This window comes from Chamaea fasciata, unplaced genomic scaffold (assembly GCF_029207755.1).
Source record: "Chamaea fasciata isolate MVZ Bird 193981 ecotype frontalis unplaced genomic scaffold, bChaFas1.0.hap1 SCAF_6, whole genome shotgun sequence".
Classification (NCBI taxonomy): Eukaryota; Metazoa; Chordata; class Aves; order Passeriformes; family Sylviidae; genus Chamaea; species Chamaea fasciata.
Genome location: NW_027094091.1, coordinates 61,902,548 through 61,921,939, shown reverse-complemented (window position 1 = coordinate 61,921,939; position 19,392 = coordinate 61,902,548). Strand labels below are relative to the sequence as shown.

Sequence of the window (19,392 nt, the reverse complement as noted above, 5' to 3'; positions counted from 1 at the left end):
AAAGCTAACAATATCTGTATGGCAATATCGATCACATTGAGAAAAGGATGTTTATTTCCTCAGGACAAGATGGATGTGCAGTTTAAACCTCTCAGTTGCTATAATATCCTTCTTACCTGACTGCCAGCTGAACCAGTCAGATTTGCACAGCAGCCTGATAACATGAAGTGCGGCACATCTCTGGTATTTGAAATTAAGTCGTGTCTTTACAGTCATGCTCAGTGCTTAACTTTCTCTGCATGGCTTTTCTGCTTCCATGCTCCCCTTCTGATCTCAAATTACAGGATTTTATTTGCATTCAGGGCTTCTCGGTATACTCTTGGTTCCTTTTTTTTTTTTTTTTCTGTTCATCAGAAGGATAATTTCCTCTTCTAGAGTCTGATGCCATCCTGAAGAGCAAACATAAGAAATAGATTACAAGCAGTGTGCATTCAAATAAATTACATGTTTAAATGTGTCAGTTAAGCTATAATGCTCAATTAGACAGCTAATTATGTTGAAAATGCAGTTGTGTGCATAAATTGATGGCCACGCCCCCAGCCTGGCTGGCTGCTTCCATTCATCCATTGTCCCTTTGCAAGTTTTATCTTTCATGTATCACCTGCTTTAAGGTTTATCTAGTGATCTACTGCAGTCAGATGCTGCTTTACTGTTAGTTCACTTCAAAATATAATTTCAAATACAATTCAACCTTTGCACTGATTTTTACTACTTGCCATCAAAAATTTAGTGGCAGTAGGATTTGTGGACCAGGTCCCCAGGCTTCTCAAGGTCATATTCCCAAAATGCTTTTTCTCTATTTATGATGATTCACTTTCCAGGGTATTTTTTAATAGCTCTCACTGGAGCATTTTACAAGGAAAAACTAAATTTCTTTTAAATCTACATGCACATGTGAATTTTTAAGATGACCTTTAGAGTTGATAGAGAGGCAGTACATGAAAATAGAGATGACACACTTACATTTAAAAAACACAATCTTAAAATTGTCACTGAATTCATTAATTCTAGTTAGGACCTGGAAATCAATTAGGAGGAAGAAAGTCTGTCAGCATGAACTAAAAGGTTTCATTTAAGAGTGATATCTTGGTATGACAAAATACACCCTCATCTTTAATTCCTGATGTATCATCTCACAACCATCAGCTAAAGTAGATCTTTCCGTATATATTTTCCATGTTTTACCATTCATTCAGTTTCTATAGGCTTACCAGGTTTACTGGCAACCAATCTGACTGAAGCATTTTAACACAGAAAAACCCAAGATCTCAGAGTTGATGAGAAATGAGAAAAGAGAAATTATTTGTTTGGTCTTTCCAAATATGTAGACACCTTCATATTTCATTTCTCACAGTATGAAAGGAATCATACAACATCAAATTTCATCAGTATAACTGTAAAAAAATAGGCAAAATAAAGACAGTATGATCGCACCAAAGGGATAAAAATAAACTTCACTTGAGCTCAGCATAAAATACCATTTCAAGCAGACAGCTGATCTCTTCAGTTCTTGTGCGTAGATAATGCAGAAAAATTAATGGTGAAATAAAAACCCCAAACCTGATCATTCTCTTTCTTTGCTAGGTTTTTCTTTCCCTTGAATTGTAAAAGGTAATAATTTCATTTTAAGGTCTAAAACCATTGTCATACAGTTAATCCATACATTTAGACCATATGAGCCATATTATTAGTGTTCTCAGTCAACCTACATTTCCTGGTAATATATTTAAGATCCCACACAATAAAGAAAACCTGAAATAACCCTGTGTCTATAGCTCTGGGTTTATACAGTAGTAAGTGCAGCTCCTCAAGACAACCAAAATTAATCTGGATAAGTACTGAAAATAAGCCTACTCCAACTTTGACAACATTAGAGACAAAATGGTCTATTGTAACACACCTTTTATTTTTCGTAATTTGTTACCTCTATAGTCATTCAAGAGGGAAAACTTTCAGCATTATGTTCTGCTTTTTCCCTTCAGGACTTTTGGTAACTCCTCTGAACTACCTTAACAGCTGAAATCCAGGGCATGTTTTTATTGGCATACACTACAAATTATTAAATTCCACTTTGAAAATAAAAATTCTCTTCAAGTCTCTTTTCAAAAATTCCATAAAAATCCACACACCGATTTCTGACACGTCATTTTGAACCAGTAGTCCTGGAACAGACTAACTGAGATAGATATAGATATAGATATATATATACACATATATATAAAAGCAGGCTTAGTATTTATCATTTGGTCCAAGTCACTGAGCAGTGCTGGTATGCCAGCCTAGAGAGTCAGAGAGTGACACTGAGAGGGGCTAGAAACTGCTCAGAGATTTTTAAAGGTTCTTATGGCTGTCACTAAGCTCGCTGCTTCACAACAGATTGAAAAATGTGAGAGGTTTTCCAGCTGAGGTCACATGTGTCTTAAAGAGGATTAACATGAACAGCCAACTAACAAATGCCAGGTTTTTTCCTTTCCATTTTTTAAATCCTCCTTTCTTTTCTATCCTGTAATAAAACTTTTTTTTAAAACTTTTTTTTCCTTCTATTCTATATATTTCCTCCCTTTTGACATAGCACATAAGAAAACTGCAGGTCATTTAATAGGTGCATCTAGCACAACAAAAATCCCTGCTACAGACTGAGTGCAAAGTGAATCTCATTCAAAGCAGAGAGTATTAAATCACGTAAGTGGTGAAACAGTTCGGGATCTCAACTGCTCATTTACACATCTCAGTTGTGGAATCCTTATCTCTCCATTCTCTACTATCCCCACTCTGTAAATCAACAAAACTTGTTCAGGCTTAAAGACACCTTTGGCTTAGCATCCAGAGTCTTTGCAGACAGAAATAAAATAGAAATGCTTTGGATGAATCAGACTAAAAGGCAGCCTTGAAAGTGACACGTCCACATCACGGCAGAAGGCAGCATCCTTGTGCAACCTCATCCCATCAGCTGGCCAGCTTTCATCTGCATCTCCAAAATATTGAAGGCACCACAGTTTGGCCCAGTTCTACAGTTATTGCTCACACACAGTAGGTTGGCCGAGTACAGCAAGAAAATCAGGGAAACAAACACTGTAACTAGCAGATGTCACCATTTTTGCAGATCTGAGTAGTTTAATCAATAGCGTCATACTTACTCATGATGAAGCCTTTCCATGGTAACCTGATGTTCTCTTGGTGCACTATCAACTGCTAAGAGAAAGAAAAAATGCCAAACTTTATTTTTTGGTGGAAAAAAGTGAGATCAGAGGTTAATGCTGAGATGGTATTGTTCACCTTTCTCTTCTAGGATCATGTCTTTTCATAACAAAGAAGTCATTTCTTGTTCCCTCATAAACTGCTGTACACTAATGTCATCATAGCAGTTCTTCAAAGCCTGGCAAATTGGATTCCCCAACAAACACCATCCATCTATAGGACATAGGTTTGACTCCAGCTGCAGTCCCAAGAGCTCTCGACATAAAAACTGCATCTGAATTACCCCTATTTTAATTGCCAGAACACTACTCCACCATGAATTTGCATCAGTCCTTTTGAGACATACTTAACTCTGGAGAAAAAAAAAAAAAAAAAATAAATGTTTTCCATATTTCTGCTTAAAATATGTTTTATTTTAGACCATCCACTCATATTAAAACCCCACACTATCTTGCTCTTTAATTTGTTTCCTTTCAGTTTAGAGGGAAGTTTTCTTAGATGTATTTTTCAATACACTTTATTTTTCACTTTAAGGAAACATATGAAAGAAGAAAGAGTATAAAAAAAACCAAATCTTTATCTTCACCAATATCTACCATAGAACCTTTTTCCCTCATTAACACTGTTGAATATCATTCACAAAGCAATTTGACATCTGTATGCACTTAAACTATTAACATCTCAATATTTCCTTTTTAAATTCCTCAGGAAGTAGTGGTCAGGCTTAAATGCTAAAAAGAAGGAAGATAAATTTCTGAATGGGACCTCTGAGAGACAGATTATAGCACATTTCACTATTACATTAAGTTTTCTTCAGGTGATAAAAAAAGGCAAAGGTAAAGGAGACTTCCAAGTCTCTTACACTGTTCATTTAGGTCAGAAAACTTTGTAGTGCCTAAATTTTTCAAACTAATTCCTCCAGAAAAACTCAAATAAGTAATATTTCACTTTTTTTGGTAGAACTCTCTCAAAAATCAAAGTTTGGATGAGCCAACCTGAGCTGTAAACAGGAAGAAGTGGTGCATTAGTACAGTGAGAGACTGATCTCACTGTAGTTGTAAGTCAACAGATTAATGCTTTAGTGTTATGCCTTCCTCTCTTATCCTTCTCTCTGCAAGAGAACTATATATAGACTAATTCTGTCCTCAGACCAGGCTTCAAAAAGTTGGATGTCATAATAAAATAAAGAGCACTTTTCTCTACTGTAGTTGTTTCATTTCTTATAATTAATACGTTCTTCGTTCAGTTGCTTACACCAGGGAATCCATCTATTGGGACCTAGATGAGCATACAATACCCTTCAAGAGATACTTGTTGGGTGTGCTTAAAGTCTGAATTATTTGAATTAAGTTCTCACAGACATCTTCAGCTCCTTATTCAGGTAGAGTTTTCTACAAACAAGAAGCACCATTTCATCAGATTATCAGCCGTGAACTTTTCTCAGTATATAACCAAGAGCAATTTAAACAACAGCAACAAAAAATCAGATAGATTTTACAATTGAAAGAAAATTTAGCAGTTCCTCATTTTGAAGCTAATGACATTTGTACATTTAAATAGCTAAATCTACTATTACTCCTAATGTGTGGGTAGGAAAAGACCAGTTTTATGTTCTCTTGGAAGGAGTCAGAGATGAAAGTCCGTAAGCAGCTTCTTTCATCCAGTTGTTCATGGGAATGTGCACTGGCTACATGACAATCTCTGCCATGAATCATTAAGATAATGCTGAACCTGGTGATATAAACCACCTCTTCTGCAAAAGAGACTCTAACAGCTGCCAACAGTAACCAGGAACACCATAAATATATTTATCATACCACACAAGCTGCATGTAAGGAAAGGGAAGTAATCACTATGCTTACATTCAGCACAGCAGTGCAGAAAGAAATATCTGTACAAGTCTATGTGATTTAACTATGCTTACTCCAAAAGCTCAGCCAGTGAAATAATCATTGACTAATCTCAGCACGTGGCTGCAGAGACACTGATGGCACTGATCTTGGATTTTACGTGACTATCAAGCAATTGATTTTGGTTTGAACAGAAAGCAGCCCACCCTCCTTTGTTGGCTTTGGTTATGCCCATTATCAGTAAGTTGCTCATACTGCTTTTCTCATAAATTTCATCAGAATCTTGTGCTTGTGGCATCATTTTTGTTGTGAACATCATTACATCTTAGTGGCAACTATAAATGGCAAAAGAGGCTTCTTTTAGAGTATATGTCAGGTTTTCTAATGCAAAATTGTTATGATTTTCTCAAAACCTCCCTAAGGTGAGCAACAAGCAAAAGGGAATTTTTCACTCTGCTTTCAAAATGAGGAAAACACTTATTAGCCTCCAAATGGCTGTGGACCACGGGAGGAAGATCCTTCAACTTCTCTTTCCACCACCTGCCACCTTCTCCTTCTTGCATTAACAGCCAACTTCTCCAGTCCCAGTGCCTGCCCAGTGACTCCTGTACTTTACTTTATTCCACTAGGTATATTTCAGTAGTATTAAGAATCATTTAGGTTGGAAAAGGCCTCTAAGGTCACTGTTGCAGCATCCCTCTCTTTAGAGGGTAGAAATGAGCCCAGACACAGACCTCTTGTCTATCACAGCATGAAAAGGGTCCTGGTTTATTCCTCATTGCAGCTCAGCCATCCTGACTCCAACCATTCACTGACTCTGCCTGCAGCAAGCTCCTACTGGAGGTTTCCCTTGCAGCCTCTGACTGCTGGTTATTTCCTGCTGAACTCTGACTGCAGGGATCAGTTTGCAGACTAACTGCAGGCTTTTACCTGGCTGGACTGTGTCTGCAGGTTCCAACAACAGACTCTGACTGCAGACCCAAACTGACCTCACAGCAGTGATTCTCTCTATTTAGGATCCTTCTTCTTCATGATTCTCTCATTCCCTCTTCCTCAAAGTTCCTACTCCCTCATAATTCTCCCCCCACCAGCTAACCCACTCCCTTTTATCACACCTATCTTCACTGGATATAACTGTGACTCCTCTGGGGAAAGGCTGTATTGGGTAATCAACACAGCTGTTACTTATCAGGGACAAGGTCCCCTGTATTCCCTTCTCCTACAAGTCACCAGTCCAACAACCCAGCACTGCCATCTTCATATTTAAACCATGTCATGAAGTGCCACATCTAGATGTTTTCTGAATGCTTCCAGGGAGGGTGACTTCACTGTTTCCCTGGGCAGCCTGTTCCAATTCTTGACAATAATTCCTGTGGAGAAATTTCTCTTAATATCCAATCTAACCCTTCTTGGTGCAATTTGAGGCCACTTCTTGTTGTCCTATCACTTGTTACCCAGGAGAAAAGACCAACTTCCACCTGGCTACAACTTTCCATTCCTCTCCCCCAGGCCTCCTTTTCTCCAGACTGAACACCCTCACCTCTCTCAGCTCCTCCTCATCCATCAGATGCTCCAGACCCTTCACCAGCTCCACTGTCCTTCCCCGGGCATGCTCTAGCACCTCAATGTCTTTTTTGAGGCGAATGGTCCAAAACTCAACACAGGGTTTGAGATTGCAAAGCCTTTAAGACAGGGATTGGGTCTTTAGGTTACAGATACAAACCAATCAACGCAACAGAAATTCTTCAGACTCTTCTGTACACGGGCACACACAGGCATCTTCTCATCCTGATATACACTTTTGATTGTGGCTGCTCCAGTGCACAATTGATTGTGGCTTCCACAACTGTGGCCACAATTGATTGTGGCGGCTCCAGTGCAAGTGTCCATCCCAGCTGTTCACTGATTTGGCAGACATCTTTTCCATCTATCATATAAACACACCAACAAGGCTTGGTCATTCTCAAAACCCAGCAGGACCCGAGGCAATGGAAAACAAAGCCACAAAGTTTCTTGTCCAGTTCTATGGAGGGACCCCAACCAAAGACTTCCTCACAACATGGGGAGCTGAGCAAGATCACCACTTCTTCACTAAAATTGGTGCAAACTGCTGCCTAAAGAGTGGTGACCACTAAAAGTCTGCACCACCTTCTGTCTCTTCCCTCAAGTATTTTGCAAAAGGGGCTCTTTACGCTGCTGTAATTCCTGTACGTTTGAGAGAAATTACTGTTCTTTTGAGAGGACACTGTCCAGACAACGAAGTTTTCAATTACAACCACACCCATTGGCAGTGGAGAGGAGAACAAATCAGCCCAAGAATGGATAGCAAAATCCCCAGTGTAGAAAGAGATTCACTAAGAGCCAAGTACTTTTGCAGGCTTAGGGTACATCATTTGTCATTTTTGCACTATGGAAACACTCTGCACCTCTGCTAGACAACATCTCCACCTCCACCATGCTAACATCATGGCATATGCCAATTGTGGTACCTTAGCCATTCCAGTGCTGGCAAGATCAACAGCCCTGCAACTCTGGCTTTTTAGTTCTCATTTGCATCTTTTTTTACAAGAAATAGAAACCCTACCTGGAGAAAGTGGATTCATTACAGTATTTCTCCTTTTCTTCTTTCAGGCATGGATCACTGGAGGCAGACAGAGGTTAGATTGGTCTCATAAAAGGACACAGAAAATGTAGAGTCTGGTCTAAGAATTGTCTCATTTTCAACCTTTGCCCTGTTCTCAGCTAATATGAAAACTGTGAGTGAGTAATTTTTTAAAACTTGGAAAAGATGATGCCTAAGGCATCTCTAATCAACCCACTGGCACATACCATATGAGGTACGTATCATTCTGCTGAGTCCTACATGGCAAATAAGTTATGTAGAATTTTAATACAGCAATTACCATCTGCCAATTCAAGATAATGATTAGCTAATGACCCATTTAAGACGCATGTGTAAGTGCATCAATAAGGGTTACAAGTTGCAAGCTACAGGAGAAGCGGCAGCAGAATGAGGCATTTGCCAGATGAACCACACCTTAATGCTTCAAGGAGGGTAAAAATAGAGTGTATCCACTACAAAGCTTCAGCATCAGAAAACAGTGGCACAAGAAACACAAGAAAAAGAATAACCAACAGATATAAGAACTCCTAGCCTTAAACTGAATCCAGAAGTCTGACAAACAGACTGGCATAGGCATATCTTTGGGCAGAGAAAACATTAATAAACAAAGAAATGAACACAGGGGAAAGTGGAGACTTTTGGAGGGCTGGAATAATTCAGGAAAAAGAGCAGCTTGAAAACATGTCTTCATTTCCCTGTCCTCTACTTGTCTTTCTGACCTGTCCCTTAGCTCCTCAAGTTTTAAAGCATATCCATGTAATCCTTCTGGACCATAAAAGGCTCTCAGAGCAAAAGGTGATGTAGTTCCTCTGCTTATCTGCCATTACACAGCCCAGCTTTATGCCAGAGGCAGAAGTCACTGGCTATCTTTAAGCTCCATCTCACTAGGAAAAGCTTTTCCCATGGTGGCTAACTATCAGGGGAAGTAATTGTGTGTACTCCAGCGTATGTCAAGACATTGTTAAGCTAGATCAAAAATCTATGGCAAGCTTCTCTCTAGCTACACAAAACTATCATATGTATTATGACAAAGTGATGGACAAACTTCAGCAGAAAGACTTTTTTGAGGAAAAAAAAAAGCAAGAAGCTACCCTTGGTGGTGAAGGAAAACCCAAAACAAAATTAACCATGGCAAGGCTTAATTTGCTCATACTTGGTACTAGTGGATCATGGGAACATAAAAGGAATCACAGAAAAAACAATTGATTGCTGCATGCCTTTGCCCCAGCCAAGGGAGCAGCTTTGAAAAACAGTCCAGCTTTCTAATGAGTTTCACAACAGCACATAGATGTATTCAGAAAAGCAAGAGGTGGCAGTGAAAAACATTGTAATGTATCACAAAACTGCAGGGTTTTCACCTAAGGGTAGATGCTGCAATAAATTTGTTGCCATGAATCCTCTCTGTTTTCGTCTTAGAGTATGAACCAAATATGTCCACAAAATTCTATCCAAACTTTTAGTCTCTGGTATTTTATGTAGTTTATATAAAAACACATCTCCACACTACTTGAGAGTAGTAGAATGACAACCACTGAACCTGCAGGCAGCAGGAAAATTTCTAAATAAGAATTCTCACTAGAAATCCCTAAACGAGTAGTGGTTACGTGAGAAATGGTATAAAACAGGAAAACTGAACAGAAGTAGTACAAATTATAAGAAAAATTCTGAAGTCAAAGTCATACTAAAGTATGAGGCAATCACTCACTAGCAGAAGCTGAGACAACTTAGCACCTTAATCCTCAGGTTTTTACCGAATGACTTTTCAGAACAGATCTTCTCCTTAAAGCTTGGTTTGTCTTGTGTTTAAGGTCTGCTTTAAAACCAACATATGAAACAGGCCAGCAGTGGAACTCTGAAATCCAGTGCATACCTTCTGTACTGCTCCTCCACTGAAAACTCTCTATATGAGAGTTACAAGCATGGGAGATGGACATTTTAGAAGGCTGGAGCATAACATGATACGTTCCTCATTTTCACATGACAAATGATACTTGGGTCCTTTTTCTGGAAATTACCTATCACTGCAGGTCAGGTCAAGATTTGTGGTCCAAAAGGAAGCACTTCTACCTCTTCCAGCTTTGCTGTTACCAGTTCTTTGCCCATCACACACTTAAACATACTTAAAATCAAAATGAAGGTGCTACAGGATTACTCATGATATTTATGGATAACTAAATAATATTGTACATGCATTTTTTAGTTTCACCTCCACATCATCTAAAGATTAGTATTTTCTTTTTCACATAAATCTCTTTGCTAGCTTAAAGAATAGCTGAAGAAAATTCTAAAGCACTGTCACCTTCTATTTCTTGATCTTTTGGTATTTAAAATTCTCTCCCCAAACCCAGTAGTATACCAAAAGAAGAGTAAATATTACCAGAATAAAATGTAAAGAAAGAGGATCAACTTAGGCTGCAACTGAGCTCAAAACATTCAGCAGCTTACAGAAGTGTTATAATTACAGTAAGAAAAGATACAGAGAAATCATTGTGCAAGGGAATCTTTAGCCCCATGTGAATGACTAGAGCCAAAGGCTAAGCTGCTCTGGCAGGGGATTCCAGGGCTAGGGTTTTTTGGAACAAAAAACTGTTAAAGCAAACCATTGAAATGAGGCCATGGCAATAAGGACTTGTAATCTTGTGTCCTGTGGATAGCTTTTGTTAGTGAAGTCTCTAAGACACTTGGCCTTATTTTCTTTTTAAATTATTTTTAATTTTGTTATGTCAGGCAGTAATTTTTTGTGCTAAGAGTAATATCAGGCAATACTGGCACCACGATTTCAAGCTGTAGAAGAAGGAAAAATTGTAAAGCCATTGACATTCTGCTTCAATGCAGTGTTAAGATTAGTGCTAGACAGTTGACACCAGCAGAAGTTTTACCAAAGCCAAATAATTATACAGTTAGCTTTCCTTCAAAATACATTTCATAGTTTCTATAACCTGCTAATAAGCTCTGCAATGCATGGAGTTTCTCTGGAAGTCACACACTAGGCAAAATAGGTTTGGTCTCCCTTTAACCCCACTGATAAGGGGAGTTTCCAAAATTATGTTCTAGTTCAATTACATTATTCTCCTGGTAATATTCCAGGACATCAGGGTGGATATAAAGTCATTACTCAAGCCTGCACCTCAATTATAACTTATTTTTTCATCACTGATTCAAGGGAAAGATGGTATCACTTTTCAAACCCAAGAGAGGAAGATGGAAAATTTCCAGCCTATACACGTAGCTGGTTTGGGAAGACATGACTCACCAGATGGTCAGATTTGAGTGTACTCTTGGGTTCAGGGCTCTGGCAACAGCTGCCAGCCCTCAACCTGTCCACTGTTCTACCTGCTCATCCAGGAAGGCACTTGTTTGGATGAGGCATGTACAGCCCTGTCTGCTATGGAGACATCTAGACTCCTTGAACAGCTACTGGGACATATTATCTTTTTCCAGTCTTCAGAGGAACAGACTAGATATCCTGCTTTGTTTGCTCTCTATCATACACCCATAAGCAAAAAAGTAAGAGAAGTAGTGGTGGGTTGCATCCCCACACACAGACATCTCCTGATAAGTTTGCTTCTCTTCCTGACCAACCTTCCCCTCTAGCTACTTCCCATGTCATCCCAGCTGTCATTTTGCTGAAGAAGATGAGCTGAAGCTCTCCTGAAGTCACAGAATCACAGAATGGGTCAGAAAGGGACCACAGGGGGTCATCTGGTCCCACCTCCCTGCTCTAACAGGGTCATCCCACAGCACACAGAACAGGATTGTGTCCAGACAGTTCTTACATATCTCCAGTGAGGGAGACTCCACACGCACTCTGAACAATCTGTTACAGGGCTTGGTGACTGCATAGTAAAGTTATCCCTCATGTTCAAGTGGACCTCCCTGCACATCAGTTTTTGCCTGCTGCCTCTTTTCCTGTTTCTCAATACCACAGAGCAGAGCCTGGTCCATCCTCTGACATGTCTCTGCAGACACTGACAGACACTGATGAGGGCCCTTCTCCCTCATTTCTTCTCAAGGCTGAACAGGGCCAACTCTAAACCTTTCCTCACTGGATGCTCCAACCCCTTCAACGTCTTCATACCCTTCTGTTGGACCTGCTCCATGAGCTCCATGTCCCCCTTGTACTGGAGGAGACCAGAACTGGACACAGCACTCCAGATGCTCCTCACTGGGGCTGAGGAGAGGGACAGGATCACCTCCCTCCACCTGCTGGCAGTGCTCATTCTGAGGCACCCCAGGAAACCATTGGCCTTCTTGGCCTCAAGGGCACTGCTGGCTCATGGACAGATTGTTGTACACCAGTTCCCTCAGGTCCTTCTCCACAGAGCTGCTTTCCAGCAGGTGACTCCCAGCCTGTGCTGGTGCAGGGGGTTATTCCTCCCCAGGTGCAGGAACCTGAACTTGCCTTTGTTGAATTTCAGATGATCCTTCTCTGTCCATCTCTCCAGTCTTATCAAGGTCCTTCTGAAGGGCAAACAGCCCTTTTGAGTCACTCCTCATGGATTTGTGCCACCAGTGAGCTTACTGAGGAGGCATCTGCCCCTTCATCCAAGTCATTGATGAGTAAGTAAATATGGAGTCCAGGATCTGTTCTCTACCGCTCTCCTTCCCCCTTCTTTTCAGAATATTGAAATCCTCTGTTTCAATATCCTGTTTTTGTGGATCCCGCAGCCATTGTCCAGAGAAACTGTGGATGCCTCATCCCTGGAAGTGTTCAAGATCAGGTTGTATGGGGTTTTGAGCAACACGATCTAGTGGAAAGTGTCCCTACCCATGGTAGGGGTATTAGAACAATGTGATCTTCAAGATCCCTTTGAATTCAAACCTGACTGCTAACCACATCCCAAAGCCATGTCTTCCAGGTTAATAATGAGCAGATCTATCTGTGCATCACCCTAGCTGCTCATTCCAGTGCTTGGAGCAAGAAGTTATTCCTGATGGCCTACAGAAATCTCCTGGACTGTTTGTGTCCCGCCATCATGAAAGAAGATCTCAGGGTGGGTTAATAAGCTTGCTGGAAAAACTATGTGGTTTAATAATGAAGATAGCAATGTTAGGTTAATGGTTGAACTCCATGATCCTAAAATTCTTTCCAAACTAAATGATTCTATGATTCTTTCAAATAAATAATAAATTCAGAGTCTGGTTGGGATCAATAAAGATCAGGTAGAAACTTTATAAAATTAACCATGTCAGTGAGAGTACCATAATTAAATTTCTACTCAGATAATGATCAGCAGCTCCTACAGGCCCCCTGCTCCCCTACCTCCCTCCTTCCCTCCTTTCTTCCCTCCCATCTCCATTTCCTCTGTGAAACTTGTGAAGACAGTCACACACTCATAAGAGACTATTGCATTTCAGGAGTGGCCAAAGGTGACTTCCTATAAGCTCAGTCTTTCCATGTGCTGTGGAGACTCAGAAAGTTACAAAAAGGACACCAATAGGACATGTTTCTCTCAGAAGGCACCATAAACACCTGAAGGAATGATTTTATCTTCAGGCTGTCATGTGGACAACTGTTTTCTTTCAAAATTCAAAGTTTTCAATACAAGAAACAAAATTCCCAATAAGACAACTGACATCAATTTTTACTGTATATTTTTCCTAATATTGCCTGACTTACGCTACAAATATCCTTTCTTGGGCTTCAGAAGAGCTCATGAGCTCCAAACATAACCCAGCTCCAGTGGGCTTCAAAAATTATTCATATCTACACACTTCCTCCTCCGAACCAACTAAACATCACCACGTATATGCTAAAGAAAGACACACTAAAGTGAAAAAGTTTAATTGTAGCACACAAAATCCAGGTCCACTGATACACTGCTGTTCTTCAGCTGCTTTCTTTTTACTGCTCATTTCTTTGTATTGTATCTGCTTTGGTCTACAGAAGAAACAGAAGTCTTTTCATACATCAAATTTATTCTGATTGAATCCATAGAAATCTGTGTGGACATAGCACGTCCCAGTCTGCAACCAGACTTAGGCAAGAAGTCAGTATTTATAAATCTGGTGGCAAAATTTATGGCAGCACTTAAAAACAATAGAGTTTAATTAAAATGAGATATGCTAGGGTGGATTTTCTTTTCTCCTTATTATAGTTTCATGGCCAGGCTGCTGTGGTAATTGAGGATTCATCTTCTTCTTATGACCTTATATAATTCTCTTTGTTTATTGTTCAAACTGAGTTTTGTTTCCATCCTCCAGTTCATTTTACAGATAGCGATCTTTTTCGCAGCCTGGAGAGCCTTGTTTAATTCTTCTACATGTTAGGACCAAAGAAGAGAACTACTTCAAAAGAAAAACTGGGAGTACAAAGAAGGTTCAAGATGGGAGGGTTGGGAGGGGTGGAAGCAGCACAACAACAATAATGAGCATTAAACACAAATTTCATCAGCAAGCAGAGTTATTGAGGTATTATTCCAAAGAGGATTCTCTTACCCCAGTAGTTCTGCCTTTCCTTACTCAGTCTGGAAGAGAGTTTCTAATTGTAGATCTAAATTTCCTGAAAAATAACTTTAGGTCACACTGTGCCCAACAGGAATCCTCACATTACAAATTTGTCTAAAATCAGAAATTATTTATGCCACAGACTCCCCTCCTTCCCCCATTTTCACTGAAAATTTTCATCCAGTTTACAGAGTGTCACAAGACTAAATGCTTACGTGCAAAGACAGAAAATTATGTTGTAACCAGAGAAGCGATAGATTTGCAGGTTTTATTTGTCTAATGCACAACTAATTTGAAAACTGGCATAAAGTTATGCATTGTTTCTCTGAAAATTAAATGTAGTTATTTGCTTTGACTGCACAAAGGCACAAATGATCATGTTGGCCATGCACTTAAACCCCTCTGTGGCAGGCGGCTGTACTTGGCCAGTACTTTACTACTGTATACTCTATACCTAAAAATGTATAATTGTATACAAATATATATGTTCCCCCAGGCATCTGGAAAGGGGATCCATGACTCCAAGGCACACTGGAGAGTTCCTCTGCAAGTTGCCTACATGCCACTGTTTATTACATTGAAAGTTAATTTCCTGCCCAAAATTAACACTGACTCCTGCATTCAGAAGAAATAAAAAGAAAGGAAGATTAGAATTTAGAAAACAGAATTATTTTCTCTAACTACTGGGGTTTCAGGAGGCTCTGGCAGAAATTACCAGCAAAGACACTTGGTTTGAATTACAAAAAGCATCAGTGAAATAGAATTGTTGACCTTCCAAAATTGCTTTCATTACGTCTACACCAAAGAAATCACACAATACTCAACACTTCTAATTTTCAATCACAGCTAGCCAACCTTGATCCCATAGTCTCTTATTAATTTTTCCTTCTCACTGTACCAAGCAGATCTATTAGTTCTCCATTTTTAACATGTCTTTGTCCTGCATGATCTAGATTCCAGTGGCCAAACCAAGAACTTCTGTTACAAGTATCAATTGATTGAAGGTCTTCACACTGCTTCTATTAACAGAGAGCAGTTGATAATCTATTAGTGATGTGTTTTCAGCTTGAGACCCCGCTGCTTTTTTTCATCTTAGAGGCAATTCAACCTCTTGTACATTTTTACACCCCTTTTATTTTGGCCTCTGTGACATCTTTTACATTGCTGAGAGCCAAAAGATCAATACACTGGAGCTGCATTACAACACAAATAAGACACAGAGGCAAATCTTATTCCACAGCTGCATCCTGAAAGAGCTCTCCACAATATTTTTCTTTAGGTGGATTCACACACATGCTTTCAAAGAGAGTGAAAGGAAAGACAGACCAAATAATCTGTTTACGAAATAAGGGTATATTCTGAAACAGCTATTGTAGTAATTAATACTCACTTATCTTGTAGCTGTAGATGTAATACACAGGAAAATCAGGGTTAGAAGTCAGGGTTTGTAACAAGTTATTTTAAATGCCATACCTTCATGGTCTATTTCTCATATGACTGTGATTGTAGGCCTGGTTTTCCTTATGGAGAGCATAAAATTGTTTGCAGTTAAAAAGCAGTGCTATACTTTACAAGATGGCAAACAAAGCAAGCCAACATTTTCAAGAAAGCTTGAATGTTGAACCTGTGAATGTTCATAGTCACAGCTCTGAACTCCTCATGCTCCTACTTCTGGTTTTATGACCATTCTGAATTTCCCAAAAACATATAATTATCTCTCAACATCAAGATGACTAAATATAAGGTAGAATTCATTATATTCAACTATATATTGTACCATAGGCTCTGCTAAACAGATAGCAGAGAAAAGGGCATTTTGAGCACCCTGGCCATTTGATGTTTTTCACATATCTAACTTTAAAATGAAATCAGCTGTATCCCTGACATTCATCCTTTTTTTTTTTTACTGCTTGCAAAGGGAATCTAGCTCTTTATTCACATGTAGACACACAACAGAGGGTCTACATTTGAGCAAATGAATCCAAGCCAAAGCAAACTTCCACTGCCCCACGGACTGAGCTGTACACAGAGCCATAGAGCAAAATTAGTGTGGGACCCAGGAGTGGCAGAGTGCTGCGCTCAGGACAGTAAATTCTGCCTTCCAGACACCTCTGCTGAAGCCACCTTCACAAGCAATGCTTCTCCAGGTGAAAAAAATGGCATCTTATCCCCATTTGTTGATTATAAACAATCCCATACCACTTAGCCTCAAGCAAGGCCCCACTAATACACTATATAATTGCTGGCAGAATGCATTCAGGCATATATTCGAGTTTCAATTGTATTTTACATATCTAGGAAAAAGAGGTTATCATTCACAACACTAAAAAGATATTCAACAATAAAAAGTAGATAAATGTTCATTGAAATGCAGAACTGAATTTTTAAAAACCTGGTACAAAGCTTGTATTTCAGCATCCCCGGGTAGTTAAGGATAAACCATTTTTTTCATTTTTTAAAGAGTCTTGACACCTTGCTAACTTCACAGCTATAGATCATTGTACTTCATTTCTAAAATAGAGGTCTGCAATCCTACATACCACTTTATGAAAACACAGGTTAGTTTACAAGACCTCACATTTAAAGGTTTCTATAAAGAATTTTTAAAATCTACCAAAAAAAGTAAAACTCAAAACTTTCCTGCTATAAAGGTCCCTATAAACAAATATTGAAAAGCAACAAATCACCACCCTCTAACAGTATATAATTAAAATCTTTCAAATGAAAAAATGTTACTTAACCATTTGAGAACTTAACTGCTGTCTTGTCTGGTTTTGATTTCAAAGGAAAATATTTGCAATGTATGACTTCTACAAAAAATTTTTGCTGATGTTCTCTGACACTTATAAGAGTCATTTCTATCTCCTTTAGGCACTAATGTGTGTAGGAACAATAGTTATTAAGAAATACTTGCTTGAGGATTGTTATTGAAGATCTTTATATCTTTTTTTTTTTTATGAAGTACCTGACATTTGAGGTTAAAATTTAATAACTAGTAAGCAAAAACAGTTCTCTGCATTTGTTTCCTCTACTTAAGAGTGTATCCATTTTCCAGGAATATATTTTGGGTGTGACTTCATGTGAAATCAGACTGCATATACTTTGGGAGTGTTTCCAAACTCTTCGAAGTTAAAATCCCTCTGGAAGTTCATGGCTGTCACAGTTATGTGAAGACTTTCCCGAGAAAATTAACTTCATGTCGGTAGTTTCCGAAGCAAGTCTTGATCACTCTGCAAACAGCACAACATCTATAGCAACTGTCACTCCTGTGAACTTATCTTTGGGCATCAGAACTCAAACACACAGGTTGTGTATTTTGTTCCCAGAACACCACTAAAAAGACAAGGGCTGAACATGCTTGCTGTGTCCTGAGGAAGGACACAGGCATCCTCACCAAGGTCTGACATCACACATCATATATTGCCTGGTCCTTCAGATGTCCCCTAGGACTGATTACTCCTATGTGTAAGGATTAAATTTCAAGAAGTAATGAGAAATGGGGGAGAATAATGGGATGAATTGGAGAATAGGAAAATGCATTAAACCTCCTGCCCACAGCCCACATGCTCAGGTGAGGCTGGCTGATTTCTTCATTTTTCTTAGTTCATCCTGCTCTCAGAGGAGCTGAGGGTGACTACACTTACAGACTTGCATGGTCCCTTCTGGAAGCTTCACTCCTTAAGCTATTAAATGCCACAGCTAAGTAAAACATTTGTTCTGGAAAAAATCCTCACCTGGCAGGAGCAGTAATTTTACCTCTTTATAGATCTCATGACCTTATAATTATCAGAGTTATAGCAAACTAACTCCTCCCCTACAACACAAGGCACCCAACATGTCAGTGCCCAGCAAAACACTCTGGGTTAGGAACATTGTAAACAAATAAATGCATAGTCCTATAACAGCTTGATCTCATCTACTTCAGAATTAATCAGACATTACTCATTTGTTTTGCTTCTGCAAGCATCACGGGGGGAGGAATTTAAATAATACTGTCTATAGAAAATTAAGGTCATTAAAAAACCCAAAAATTCTTTTAGACAAGAAATCTCATTTTATTGCAGCTGGGATTTTCTTTCTTACATGAACAATAGATGTTAGAATAGTTTTCTTAAAAGTAAATCAATTACTCTTATCCATATTTATATGCTCTTCTCCATTTCTTCAAAATATGGATGATCAGCCTAGAATGTAGTTCAATATGTGCAACTTATGGACCATATTTTATAATAGAATCCATTCAAACCCAGGAAACTTTTTTTTTAAAAAAGCAAATATTTATCTCTTTCTGTTCCTTCTATCTTAATTTCCTGAACTTAACCCATCTATAAAAGGTGAGCAGATAGAAATAAAGCAAGGTGACAATTGGATTCTTTTTATAATTATAATAGGAAATATGCCACAGCAAATAAAGCATTAAGCACTTTATGGATTTTCTTTTTCTTCAGGTAATTCCCTTGTTCTGGAGTACACAGAGGATTTTGATTTTATTAAGAAGAGCAATTAATTTTGCTGTTTGGATCAGTGATGACATATAATCAAATTTGATGATTTTGTTATTATTTATGTATTTCTATTGGCCATCAATACCTTCAAGCAAACAAAGTTGAAATAATTTAACATTTTGTTTTAATGGAGAGGAACAAAGTCATTGTCTAGTCAGGATTACACAGATGCAAACATCTGAGTGAAAATTTTCCAAACTTCCAAAGTAGAGTCAGTATAATTGAAAGATGATCAGAGTTTTGACATACTTTTCCTTTTACAAATTCATCCTTAATAAAGCACATATCAAGGCTGCCACCTGGACAACACATTTTTGAGTTGAGCATGATATCTGCATGCAGAGAAAGCTCCCAGTCACTGAGTGACAGCAGATATTGCAGCCACTCATCCTTAAAGAAAACACATTTTCAGTTAATACCCATAAGTGCTCTGCTAACAGGAATTTCCAAAATCTATATTATAATGACTTCAACATGCTTTATTGATCTATTTTTTTTTCTTTATTGGAACATGGCTAAAAGAAGCTGGTATGCTTTATATAATGCCCTGACCTTCCCCTAAGCTTGGCAAAATCTCAGGCACAGCTGAAAGTCTGGATGTCATGTTAAAATAGAGTTTGAAAAGGCTTTGGAAAAATCATTCTCTGGCTAAAGGTCACTGAATACTGTTTAAATTAGATAAAGGGACTGGGAATTAAGATTATTCACCTTTGGCTGTTTTCCTGCTTCAAAGAATGTGAGGACAATTAATAATGCCAAGAGCTTAAAG

General features: G+C 38.8%; 1 long non-coding RNA gene across 1 annotated transcript; it reads right to left on the bottom strand.

Moving 5' to 3' along the window:
- Nucleotides 1-77: 77 nt before the first annotated feature.
- Nucleotides 78-7,655, bottom strand: LOC136291486 (uncharacterized). The gene is made up of 4 exons (XR_010721560.1): nucleotides 7,633-7,655; nucleotides 6,772-6,975; nucleotides 3,138-3,192; nucleotides 78-389 (listed from the first exon to the last, which is right to left on the bottom strand). It is a non-coding gene; the product is annotated as an uncharacterized lncRNA (long non-coding RNA).
- Nucleotides 7,656-19,392: the final 11,737 nt, after the last annotated feature.